We start from the raw sequence: 13129 nt of genomic DNA, 5'->3' as shown, positions 1-13129 counted from the left end.
ATGTTGCAAGTTAAAATTCCGAATTAAAAGAAATCCCAGAATGCAGAATGTAGAAATTAGATCAAGCACGCCAGGCCATTAGAGTGCTTATATGGATTGAATACATAGAATTTTTTTCCAAACTCGCTTAGCAGATGTCCAGTTAAGAGGAGGAAGAAAACCAAACAAATTGTCAGTCTAGCATTTTTGAAATACTAGTATTACCATTCTTCCTACATTGGTTTATCTCTGCCCGCATCACTTTTTGCTACTTTGCTGCTGTAGCTCACTTATTAAAACAATTTCACCTTGACTTCAGTTTTACCTCCTGAGGCATGAACAAATGGGTAAAGTCTTAGCTAAAGGCAATCCTGTGACATGGGTGAAGCAAGGGGTTGCCTGTTGACTACCAAAAAAGTTGGGAAAGGGATACTGCCCTCTAGGTTTATTCCTAAGAATTCATAAATAACCCTCTTTAAAAAACAAACAAAACACACAACCAAAAAACATGGCTCCAGGGAAGGATAGATGGCATTAAGTTTTAAGATAATGGGAGAATCCTGCAATGAGGGGATGGTTATTTTGATTTATATAACAATGCTTTGACTGAGAATCGAACCGTGCCTACCTGGTTTATAGGTCTACACTCAACCACTGAGCCATACTGGCAGGCCATTCTAGCCTTAAACAGTATAATCTATAGCAGGAGTGGGGAATGTCCAGCTCTTGGGCTGTATAAGGCCTGAGAAATCATTTGGTCTGGCCCTGCCAAGGCATTAGAAGTAATTTAATTAACTGTTTGACCAAATATAGCAGGCTTTTTAAGTTGACAATTTTGTATGGCCCAAGAATCCTATATAATAAAGAGGTAATATGCAAACTGACCATCACACCCTCGCACAAGATAGCCGCCCCCATGTGGTCCACAGATGGCCTGCAGGGGAGGGCAGTTGGGGGCAACCAGTCCTGCAGGGGAGGGAGGGCAGTTGGGGGGACCAGGCCTGCAGGGGAGGGCCGTTGGGGGAATTGGGCCGGCGGGGGAGCAGTTAGGCGTCGATCAGGCTGGCAGGGGATTAGTTAGGGGGTGATCAGGGTTGGCAGGCAGGCGAGTGGTTGGGAGCCAGCAGTCCCGGATTGTGAGAGGGATCCCAGATTGGAGAGGGTGCAGGCTGGGCTGAGTGCATGAATTTCGTGCACCAGGCCCCCTCCAAGTGCACGAATTTTGTGCACTGGGCCTCTAGTGATGTTATAAATATCCAAATGGCCCCTGGCAGAAAAAAGGTTCCCCACTCCTGAAAAACACATGGTAGGTATAGTTAAAGCAACACCTGTAGTCTTTAGAACTGGCTAGGATAAACCTGTTTAAACTGAAATCTTTAAGGGCTTTCTATGTCAGGCATTGTTCTAAGTATTCTGCATATACAAACTAGTCCTCAGAACAACCACATAAAGATAACATATCCCTACTTTACAGACAAAAATAATGAGGTTGAGAGAGAAGGGAGACTACTAGAAAGAAAGTGGCTGGGAGGGACATGCACTGGGCAGCTGCAATCATGGACTGACTCATGCTTTTTAAACTATTAGCCTGAACTAAAAATAAAAAATCTGATCACTGGCCAGTGGTTCCTAAATTGGACAGGGTATAAAATCAATCCATTGTTTCAGATACTTTGCTTTGACATTTTGGTAGTGTGAAGTGGCCAGGTTACAGAAGGCTGGATTGAGACAAGTCAGGTGGATCATTTTCCTGGCCACAAGCAAGAAAATAAGCAATGTAGAAGCTTTCATGGCTGTCTTCTCAGGGAACTCCCCATTAACATAAGTCATTGGAATAATTTCCATTTTAAAATAATTTGTTTCCATTTTAATGGGCATGTTTACCCAAAGGTCATGTGAAAGACAAAGGCCAAGGTAAAATTTCGGTTAGGTTGGGTCATATCTTCTTAGTGAATCTAGATACATCAGAACATCTTATCTAGACTTTTCACATCTACTAAATGCTAGCACTAAAATGCATGATCTCACAATCTCAACATCCTAGTCCGTATAAAATAGGCAGTACCTTTCCTACCAATCTCAAAAACTGATGCAGAGTGTGCAGTGAGCTATTCAGAAGATCAATAAAGGAGAAACCAAATACTGTACTTGTCCTAGTGCCCAGGGACCACTCTGACACATACATCCCCCCCTCACTTTCCCCAGACTGCCTAGGCCTGGGGCTTCTCCTTGTTAAGAGATCCCAGGCCCTGGCCAGTGTGGTTCAGCTGGTTGAGCATCGCCCTGTGCACTGAAGGGTTGCAGGTTTGATTCTTAGTCAGGGCACATACCCAGGTTGTGGGTTCGATCCCCTGTTGGGGCGGATATGGGAGGCAACCAATCAGTGTTTCTCTCACATAAATGTTTCTCCCTGCCTTCCATTCTCTACAGAAAATCAATAAAAACATATCCTTGGGTGAGGATTAAAAAAATAAAAAGATCCCAGGATAAGAACCAGTATCCAGTTTTTTAAAAAAATAAATATTTTTATTGATTTCAGAGAGAAGGAAGAGGGGGAGAGAGAGAGAAACTCAATGATGACAGAGAATCATTGATTGGCTGCCTCCTGCATGCCCCACACGGGATCAAGCCCACAATCCGGCATGTGCCCTTGACTGGAATCAAACCCGGGACCCTTCAGTCCGCAGGCTGACGCTCTATCCACTGAGCCAAACCAGCTAGGGCTGTATCCAGTTTTGAGTTTTTGTGTTTTTTTTAAATATATATATATTTTTTATTGATTTCAGAGAGGAAGGGAGAGAGTGAGAGAGAGAGAGAAACATCCATGAGGAGAGAGAATCATGGGTCGGCCGCCTCCTGCACGCCTGCTAGGGGGCATCAAGCCCACGATCCAGGCATATGCCCTTGACTGGGAATCGAACCCGGGACCCTAGAGTCCACAGGCCAATGCTCTATCCACTGAGTCAAACTGGCCAGGGCCAGTTTTGAGTTTTCATAAAAGAACTGAAAGAGCACTTAAGCAATTTATGTTGGAAACAACTCACAAATCTATTCCAAAGTATCCCTAGAATGGCTGGAGGAAAATTTCAAATGTAATTCACAAATTATTAGTGACAATCACACCAAGAGTTTGAATAACTCTATTCTTTCTTTTTTTTTCCTTCCCACCAGATGAGATGTCTTGAGTGGGTTCAGATGGTTTAGCTATAAATTTAATACAATTATTCCATCCCACCCCTGATCATACAGATATTGGATCAAATGAATCAAGTGAAAGAACTCTCTATAAATGTAAAGCACATGCAAATACTGTTATGCATGCTGACAGTGGTGAGTCCTGCTACTAGCTATAAGTGAAACCAAACTCCAGGCTATAGGATAATCAAGTTGTGGACCTAACTATAGTGAGTTCCACAACTTTATTATAACAAAGCAATGAAGCTATCTGGTTCCTCAGGGGTCTGAAATCTGAAATTTCCCATAATGTGATCAGGAAAGGACATCTTGATGAATCCTTATTAACAGACAGGAAAAATAAACCATGAAATGAGTATCATTTGGATCAGATCCTGAGCACCTGTTCTCATATCTGATCTCAAACAATGGGAACCATGGGGGACAGAGGACTCCTACAGCCCTAGCATACTGTGTCCGCCAAGAATGCCACCAAAAGATGTTTCAAGTGACACCTGGGCAGCCTTCATTGCAATAACAATGGGCCCCGAACAGGTTTCAAAGTGTTCTCGGGCTTCCTCTGTGTTTGTGTTTATTTTTATGTAATGTTTAGTTCTGCTATGAAAAGTCTCTAGAAGAAAACTCCTGCTTTTGAAAACTAACAGTTCTGCTCAAATCTAGATTGCAGCAACAATGGGTTTCTTGTCATAGCCTTAATATGTAATACTGTGTTACTCAGATTTTTGCCCAAATTTCAAAAGAAAAACACCTGCAGGGATCTGATACTGTATGAAATACTCAAAGCTTTATGTTGAAAATGAGAACAGTTTGTCCATCCAAGGCTCAGTGCCAGGGCATCCCACAGGCTCAGGACCGTGTGTGTCCTATGCTCACTTAACAGGCAGTGAGCGTTTCCTATAAGGAGCCCTGTGACTAGACACATGACTTCTTCCACAAATGACCCATCCTGGCAAAGCTGAGCACCATCGAAAAGGAAACAGTCTGGGTGGAGCCGCAACGAACAACATGACACTGGTCAGGGGGAAGGGAAGTGCCTAAGGAAGAACTGAAACCGCTCTGCACGTAAATCCCAGGCCCTGAGGAAGTACAACTGTCCTTTCCCCTCCAAGCGCCATGCAAAATGGCGGATAAGAAGGGTTTGGGGACAGAAGGGAAAGGAGGGGGATGGTTTGTACAGCATCCCAACAGGTGTTTCCTTAAGATCTTTCCAAGGGCAAGGCAGGCGCTGGCTGTGAACCTTCACATGCCGCATGGAGCCAATGCTGCAGCCACTTAGTGTTTGAATTTTTGCTGTTGTCCTTTAGTGATACCTGACTGTGTTCCAAATTATGTTACCAACTGGTCTTAGACAAAAGATGGTTTAATAGGAAACACAGGGTGAGGGCATGAGCAGGGGTGGGGAGGGTAAAGGGGGGATAAGGACACATATGTAATACCTTAATAAAGAAAAAAGAAACATAAATGTTCAACAATTCACATGAAATCACCATCTGGTCAACAGAAATACTCATATTTAACACATATATATCATCATTTGCCATCTGGATAATCTGTTACATGTTTTATGGGAAATCTGAAGTTGGACAATTAACTCGAACCAGTTTAAAACAAACATCTTCGTTCCAGGATAAACAAATAAGAAAGGCTTTGAACACAGAATGCCATATTAAATAGTTTTTTTGCAAGCCAATTTTAGTGCCTTGAACAAACCAGCATTTAGCATGCTCAAAAAATCCTCCCAAAATCAGAAAAAATAAAGCAAAAATGAAAATACCAGAAAAGATATCACAACCTTCTCCTAAATTAAAGCAATTCACTAAACAGAGGCTTTTTTGGAAAGTATTTGAAATGAAAAATAAAATGGTTACTATCATACATTCAAATGTGTAAATGGGACCTGCACCCTCCAATATCCTTTCTTTCCTTCCGTCTCCCATATTCTGTTTTGTCCTATGAATGACAGGAAGGTGGTGGGAGGTTTCCTTCTAAAAGTAAATTTCACCAATAAACCGCTAGAAAAAATAAATTATAGGTTACTAACTTCATTAACAGAAAATAAAAACTGATCCTCACTTCCAATTTTATAGTATAAGGTTTTTTTAAAATATATTTTATTGATTTTTTACAGAGAGGAAGGGAGAGGGATAGAGAGTTAGAAACATCAATGAGAGAGAGACATCGATCAGCTGCCTCCTGCACACTCCCTACTGGGGATGTGCCCGCAACCAAGGTACATGCCCTTGACCGGAATTGAACCTGGGACTCTTCAGTCTGCAGGCCAACACTCTATCCACTGAGCCAAACCGGTTAGGGCTATAGTATAAGGGTTAGGACAATATCTCATGTTATCCCTTCTTAAAATCATGTATTTTCATTAAGAAAATAAATCTTTAAAAAAAACATTTTTTTTATTGATTTCAGAGAGGAAGGGAGAGGGAGAGAGAGATAGAAACATCGATGGGAGAGAATCATTGATCAGTTGCCTTCTGCACACCCCACACTGGGGATAGAGCCCGCAAACCAGGCATATGCCCCAACTAGGAATTGAACAGTGACCTCCTGGTTCATAGGTCGATGCTCAACCACTGAGTCATGCCAGTAAGGCTAAATCTTAGTTTGTTCCTTTGAGATCTGGTTATCCAAATATTAATCACTACCATTCAGAGTCTAAGTTACACCTGGTAATGTTTTTTTCCACACATTTCAGTCTTTGTATTATACCCACGTTGTTAGATTATTTACTTAAAGTTAAATCTGATCTAATATTTTTTCCATAGAAGCTACTCAAGTATTTTTGAGCAAAACCGGATGGAACATGAATCATATCCTACCACATTAGGGTATAAACCAAATGAAAAGCTATAGCCTACAAAAACAACTGAGGGCATGCCTGAATTTTGCAGAATTTGTAAAACAAGAAAATTCTCCTTGATTCAAAAGGCTATTCTTTACAGTATAATCCTTACTAAAGTAAAATGACACCAAGCAAATGTATTTTTAAAATACATCTATCTTGCTGATGACCATTATGCTTTATAAATATTTATCTATCCGTTTACTTCTCTTTGCTTCTCTCCCACTGTTTCATTACAAAGTACACAACACAATGCCAATCATTTTCTCCATGAGAATTCTAGAGAGGGCAGATGACAGCTTACTCTTTATAGCAGGGGTCCTCAAACTTTTTAAACAGGGGGCCAATTCACTGTCCCTCAGACCATTGGAGGGCCGGACTATAGTTTAAAAAAAAACTATGAACAAATTCCTATGCACACAGCGGCAGCAAAAACACCCGGCGGGCCGGATAAATGTTTTCGGCGGGCCGCGTGTGGCCCACGGGCCGTAGTTTGAGGACCCCTGCTTTATAGTTATCCAACATTCAAGTACTTTTGGTTCTACTGGATTGATTTGCTAACTTTTGCACATATTGCTTCAATAACTGTGAACTAGGTGATTAAAAAAAATCATTGGGGGGAGGTGGAAGAGGGTATATAGGGGGAATAAATGGTGGTAGAAGGAGACTTGACTTGGGGTGGTGAACACACAATACAATGTACAGATGATGTGTTGTGGAATTATGCAGCTGAAACCTGCATAATTTTGTTAACCAGCAGCACCCCAATAAATTAAAAAAACTAAGATTGCCTGGCCAGTGCGGTTCAGTGGTTAAACATTGGCCCATGCATGAAGAGGTCACCAGTTCATTCCTGGTCAGGGCACATGCCTGCTGCAGGTTCGGTCCCCAGTAGGCGGCGTGCAGGAAGCAGCTGCTTGATGTTTCTTTCTCATTGATGTTTCTATTTCTCCCTCTCCCTTCTTCTCTAAAAATCAATAATAAAAAAAAGCACATTTTAAAAATAAATAAACTAAGAAATCTCCCCGATTCTCCCCCCCCCCCCCCCCAAAAAATATAGAGTACAAATGTTGTCGATGGAAAGACCTCCGGCCATCTAGGTCAAATGTAAATGTCACCAGGTTTGTTTCTGTGTAATTACAGCTCCATTTAAAAAAATAACTGACCTAGCAACTAGTTATATATGTCAACAGAGACTCTTTCAGTCTGCAGGTCGACGCTCTATCCACTGAGCCAAACCGGTTAGGGCTAACAGAGACTCTTAGTGTAGTAAAAGTTACCACTAATCCAAGTTTTTCTTCTAGATAAGTCTAAGGATTACTTCCCTAACCTTCAACAACTAGAGATTTTTAACAGCATAAAAATTCTCAAACATACACCAAGAAACAAATTATTCAACAAAAGAAAACCGTAGATCACAAATTTGCTCTTCCCTGGTTGTAAACCATCCTGCTGCCCTTTTGTTTTTCAACAAGAATTTTCCTCCGTCTGACATGTTACTCTGTACACTTTCATGGACTGCTTCCTGTTCAAAAAAAAGTCTCTCAGCAATGATTCAATCCAAGAAATATGATACCGCCAGTTTACTGGAACTCACCCATTACATTTGTCTGCAAACTGCAAAGCCTGATGCAAAGATAAAGCAAGACTGGAAAGTGACTCAGAATAGGAACTTGGATTATTTATTTTCCCAAGACACACAGGTAGTGGGCCCAAAATAAATCAGAAAGTTACTTTCCAAAATAGTAGGTGATCCCACTTGCAACCAAAAGTGCATGGATCTGACGTTCCTATTAGATCCAGGTATGAGAAGTTTCATACCTGGATTCTAATAGAGCAGTGATTTTCAATCTCTTTCATCTCATGGCACACATAAACTAATTACTAAAATTCTGTGGCACACCCAAAAACATACTTTTTGGCAATCTTACAAAAATAATAGGTATAATTTTGATTCATTCATACTGGACAGCTATTGTTGTGTTGGCTGTTATCAATTTTTAATTTGACAACCTAAGGGAAAAGAGGTCAGCGCCCATAACTAAATAGTTAGGTATTGAATGTTTTTTTGCTTGTTTGTTTTTTTTAAAAATATATTTTATTAATTTTTTACAGAGAGGAAGGGAGAGAGATAGAGAGTTAGAAACATCGATCAGCTGCCTCCTGCACATCTCTTACTGGGGATGTGGCTGCAACCCAGGTAGGTATATGCCCTTGACCGGAATCAAACCTGGGACCTTTCAGTCCGCAGGCCGACGCTCTATCCACTGAGCCAAACCGGTTTCGGCGGTATTGAATGTTTTAAAAGTTATTGCGGCACACTGGTTGAAAATCACTGCAATAGAGTTATTTCTTGTTGGTTAGTATCTATGTCAGCAGGATGCTGCTGCTAGCTCTCAAGGGATTTATGTATGGGTTATCACTATAGTAAAACCTCGATATAATGGACTGAATAATTCAGGGGAGGGGAAGTCCATTAAAGCTGAAAGTCTGTTATATAATAAAGTAGGTTCTTCGAATGTGTATGTTAAAAAAACTGACAAATTTGTATACCTGTTTTTACTTATGTAGACATATTTGTATAATTAAAATAAATTATGTATGAAAAGTTTAATTTCACAGAAAAGGTTTCTATATGTATTACAGTAATGTTAAATTTATACTGAATAGGTCTAGTAAATGCATGCATTCACCAGTCACCAGGAGTAAACAAATGCACCTGGCTGGGGCTCGGCTTAGTGCAAGTTGGAATATTGGCTGGCACTCGGCTGGCAGTGGTTAAAACTGCTGCAGAAAATCATACCACGTGACAATGGAACCAATTACTGCCCTCAATTCAGTGTAATCACGTGTTAATCATTCGCAGAACATTGTTTAGGAGTGGGGACCCTTGGATTTAAATATGTAGACTACAGTTGTAGATATGTAATATTTATTTATGCCGGTAAAATTACTATAGTGTTTTTTTCCAACATATGGCCTATTTGCTAAAATTTGTTAAAAATAACAGTGAATAACAAAAAATCTGTTAATTTATTATAAGCAAATCTTGTTTAAAAGCATTTTAAAATTAACAAGGTGTTGCCCAGCCGGCGTATCTCAGTGGTTGAGTGTTAACCTATGAATCAGGAGGTCATGGTTGGTTTGATTCCCGGTCAGGGTACATGCCTGGGTTGCAGCTCAATCCTCAGTGTGGGGCATGCAGGAGGCAGTTGATCATGATTCTCTCTCATCATTGATGTTTCTATCTCTCTCTCCCTTTCCCTTCCTCTCTAAAATCAATAACAATATATTTTTAAAAAAATTAATGGTGTTTTCACATATGACATACAGACCGGAAATTTTGTCTCATATCTGTTGAAGTCCACAAAAGGTTTTACTGTACTTTGCCAAGAGAATGACTTGGTTTGATAAGCAAATTTTAGGATACATTTTTCTAATCTCTTCCCCACTTCTGAATAAGCCATATATGTATTCAGTTCTGGATGCTGTCCTCCACATAAGGAGCCTTTGAGAGTAGGTCTCCCATTACTCTGAGAATGATTCTCCAGGGAAACACACACACACAGGCACCCACCATTATTGGCACCAGAATCTTCAGGAGCATTGGGTCTAACTCCCTAACCTACGTTAACTTATGTACACTGACATTAAGTGGGTGTGGACTAATGAGGTGACTCACATATCCACTTTGGGGCCAAACAGCCCTACATGGCCGACCTTGTGTGCCCTCTTCTACAGGACACCCCCTTGCCCCCGTGAGGGAGGGCAGTGCTCCAGCATGCTCAAACACTTCTTGCCCTAACTGGTTTGGCTCAGCGGATAGAACGTCGGCCTGCGGACTGAAGGGTCCCAGGTTCGATTTCAGTCAAGGGCATGTACCTTGGTTGTGGGCACATCCCCAGTTGGGAGTGTGCAGGAGGCAGCTGATTGATGTTTCTCATCGATGTTTCTAACTCTCTATCCCTCTCTCTTCCTCTCTGTAAAAGAGTAAATAAAAATATATATTTAAAAAAAAATTTAAAAAAAACCACTTCTAAACTGAGTGATCCTTTATCTAATTTGGGTAATGAATATGTAGAAAGCAATTATTTATTTCAATCTTAAAGCTCCTTTTTCAGATTTAACTGCCTACAATTAGCTCTTTTTCTAAAAATTTAAATTCTTTATTGTAGCTTTTCCCCCCAAGATATATGTGTTACTGATTTTAGAGAGGAAGGGAGGAGAGAGAGAGAGAAACATCAATATTGAAAGAGAAACATTGATTGTCTGCCTCCTGCATGCCCCCTACTGGGGATCAAGCCCACAGTCTGGGCATATTCCCTTGACCAGAATTGAACCAGGGACCCTTCAGTCTGCAGGCTGATGCTCTATCCACTGAGCCAAACTAGCTAGGGCTACAATTACCTTAAAAAAAAAAAAAAAGAAATAGGACAGTCATCCAGGCTTGGGGGACATGTAAGTACTATGTGAAGTTTGTTGCTGTTAGCCAAAGACTTGTGTGCCCATGGTGGTGCTAAACACTGCTATCGATGATGATTTTTAAATATGTATATTACATATTGTAATATAGAGAGAGCCTATTTAAAATACTTAGCTTCCTTTTAAAAAAAAACTGCAGGTCCTGTTAAAATATGTTCCAAGGGGTTTAATTTTCTTAGTGTGAACTTTAAAACTATAAATTATTTCTTGAAATAATAAGCTACTAATGGTTAAAATTTCATTTTACCAGAATGGTGGTAGTTACAATAAAGGTGATCAAGATCAACAAGATTAGTATACATATAACCATAAATGGATCATTAATCCATCTACCCATCTAATACATATGTAGAAATCACCTCTCAGGTGCCAGGGACTGTTCGAGGTGCCGGGGACACAGATGAAAAATGGTCTCTGATCTTAGTTTTGAGATATGATGAGAAACTGTTAGAGATAAGGCATCACTAAACTGCACAGAAAGACCGCACATGGGTGTGACAACTGACAAAGTACAGCAGTCACAACCATATGAGCATCCTACCCAGTAAACCAAGGGTTAAGCCTGGTTTTCCAAAGGTCTAGTGCAAGCCAACATCTAATAGCAAAGGAGGTTACAGAGGTGGAGAGAACACAAAACAATGAAGACATCCCCACTGTATGCATTCTTAGAGGCAATATTTTCCTCACAGAGGCTCAGATTTCCAGTGCAAGGAAAATTCTCATATGCAAAGACACTTCCTCCTGGCATTTGGACTTTTCAGTGAGTATGATTGATTCATCTCAGCCAAGATGGGAATTACTGCTAATGCCACACTGTCACCGAATGCTACAAGTAGAAGGGACCAGCGGACCCACACAGGCAGCCCCTTTCGTTTTTCAAATAGGGAAACAGGTCTAGAGGGCGCAATTACTTGTGCCAAGGTCTGAGATCAAGGATTTCAAAATCACCTTTGGTCTACTTTCCTGCTTTTACAACTCATGCCAAGTTATTTGGCAGAGGGAAAAAGATATGTTTTTGAATTAGCATCTCTTGCTCCAGCTTGCCAGCCTCTGGGTACCTAACAGCCTCTATTATAGCTGGTGTTGCATGGTTTACAGGCATGTTCTTGGGCCGTCCCTATCTCATTTGAGCCTCACTGAAGTAGCATGAGGGAAGGTGCTTTATTTTTATTTATGGATGAGCACATTTAGGCTTTGGGCATTGAGCAACCTTGCCTGGAATCACATGTCCAGCAACTAGCAGAGCCAGGATTTAATCCAGAACTGTTTCTGAGCCTGGCAGGCTCTTCTCGTGCTGTGGTGCTGATCTCGGTATTCACACAACAGGACAAGGGCTGAAAACTGGGTTAGCCCCAGTACCCTCTCCCCAAAGCACAACACTAAGACTTGGAAGGCAGCCCTCTTGACACTCAGACCTGACTGCCCTGAAGACTTATGGGTAAATCAGGTCAACGTAACTGAATAAGGAGAGCTTAGCATATATTAATCCTTCCACAAAGCCAGTATTTTATACTTTACATGTCTTATCTGAGCTTTCTTACAATGGTCTTACTAAGCTGTAAACTCCTGGCTATGTCTTCCGTAAAAAGATATTCATTATTCATATGTACCATAATAATGTTATTTAACATAATTATGTAATAATCAGCCCCTTTTGGGTTTTAAGTTATTCCTAACCTTTTGCTATTACAAATAATACTATAATGAGTATCCTATACATAAATCATTTAATAATGTGTGAGGATACCTGTAGGATAAATATGTAGAAGTAGAATCATTATGTCAAAGAGTATATGCATTTTAAACTATGATGGATACTGCCAAATAGCTCTACACAGAGGTTGTACCTTTTACACTCTCACCAGCCATGTGTGAAAGTGCCCATTCCCCAACTTATGTGTGTGTCCTTTACACCTTGCAGCATATTGGCACATGGTACCCACTCAATAAATACATATTAACTGTTTGTAAAGATCTCCTATGTTAATTCCAGAATCATTTCAAAATTAGCCCTTCCCACTATCTTTTAACAATAAAATTAAGGCTAAAGAAGAGAATAAACCTCACATACAGAAATGTCAATTGGCCAGAGGACAGCATTCTTTAACCACCAGTCCATGCCCAGCCTCGCTCCAGCCAAGCTAAGTTTGGTTGGTGACTTTGGAGCTGGTAGAACAGTGGCAAGGACAAGAAACGTAGAGGCCATGGTGCACACAGATAAGAGAGAGGATGGACAAAGTCTCAATAGGTGAAACACTCAATCATAACAGGCAAAATCAGCAACTTCAGCCCTTCTAACAGATAAGGTAAACTTCAAAGAAAAAGCAAGTCCAGCCCGGATGACCCATTTACCAACTCATTAAAGAGCCATTCTTTCTAGGGAAGTGTTTCTCAGGAACAGATGTTTGTTGGCCATTAAATTACATTTAGAATGCATAACTGACTAAGGAGAGCTGACAGTGATCTTGGAGATCATAGTCCAAAGCCCAGGTTTATGAATGAGGATCCTGAGGCCCAAAGATGCTAAATGGGTATCTGACTGAGCAGAACCCAGGAGGGGTCATCTGGTCAACCCAATACAAATTAGATTTTAAACTAGACTTTCCTATTACAATTTCT

The 13129-nt window shown here is 40.7% G+C and overlaps 1 protein-coding gene across 4 annotated transcripts in view; it reads right to left on the bottom strand.

Moving 5' to 3' along the window:
- Positions 1 to 13129, bottom strand: part of NFE2L2 (NFE2 like bZIP transcription factor 2) — a 49803-nt gene that overhangs the window by 4621 nt on the left and 32053 nt on the right. The window contains exon 1 of one of the 4 annotated variants that reach the window (XM_070422691.1): positions 6899 to 6914. The exons of the other annotated variants lie outside the window; for them this stretch is intronic. The gene's annotated coding sequence lies outside the window, so the exon portion shown is untranslated. Of the gene's footprint in view, positions 1 to 6898; positions 6915 to 13129 lie in introns of those variants that run through there. 4 annotated transcript variants of the gene reach the window in all.

The sequence above is a fragment of the Myotis yumanensis genome, unplaced genomic scaffold, assembly GCF_028538775.1.
Source record: "Myotis yumanensis isolate MYYU_CA2020_CCGP unplaced genomic scaffold, mMyoYum1.0.hap1 SCAF_8, whole genome shotgun sequence".
Taxonomy (NCBI): Eukaryota; Metazoa; Chordata; class Mammalia; order Chiroptera; family Vespertilionidae; genus Myotis; species Myotis yumanensis.
The sequence above is the reverse complement of the archived record's forward strand: the minus strand, read 5'-3'. Positions and strand labels throughout refer to the sequence as shown.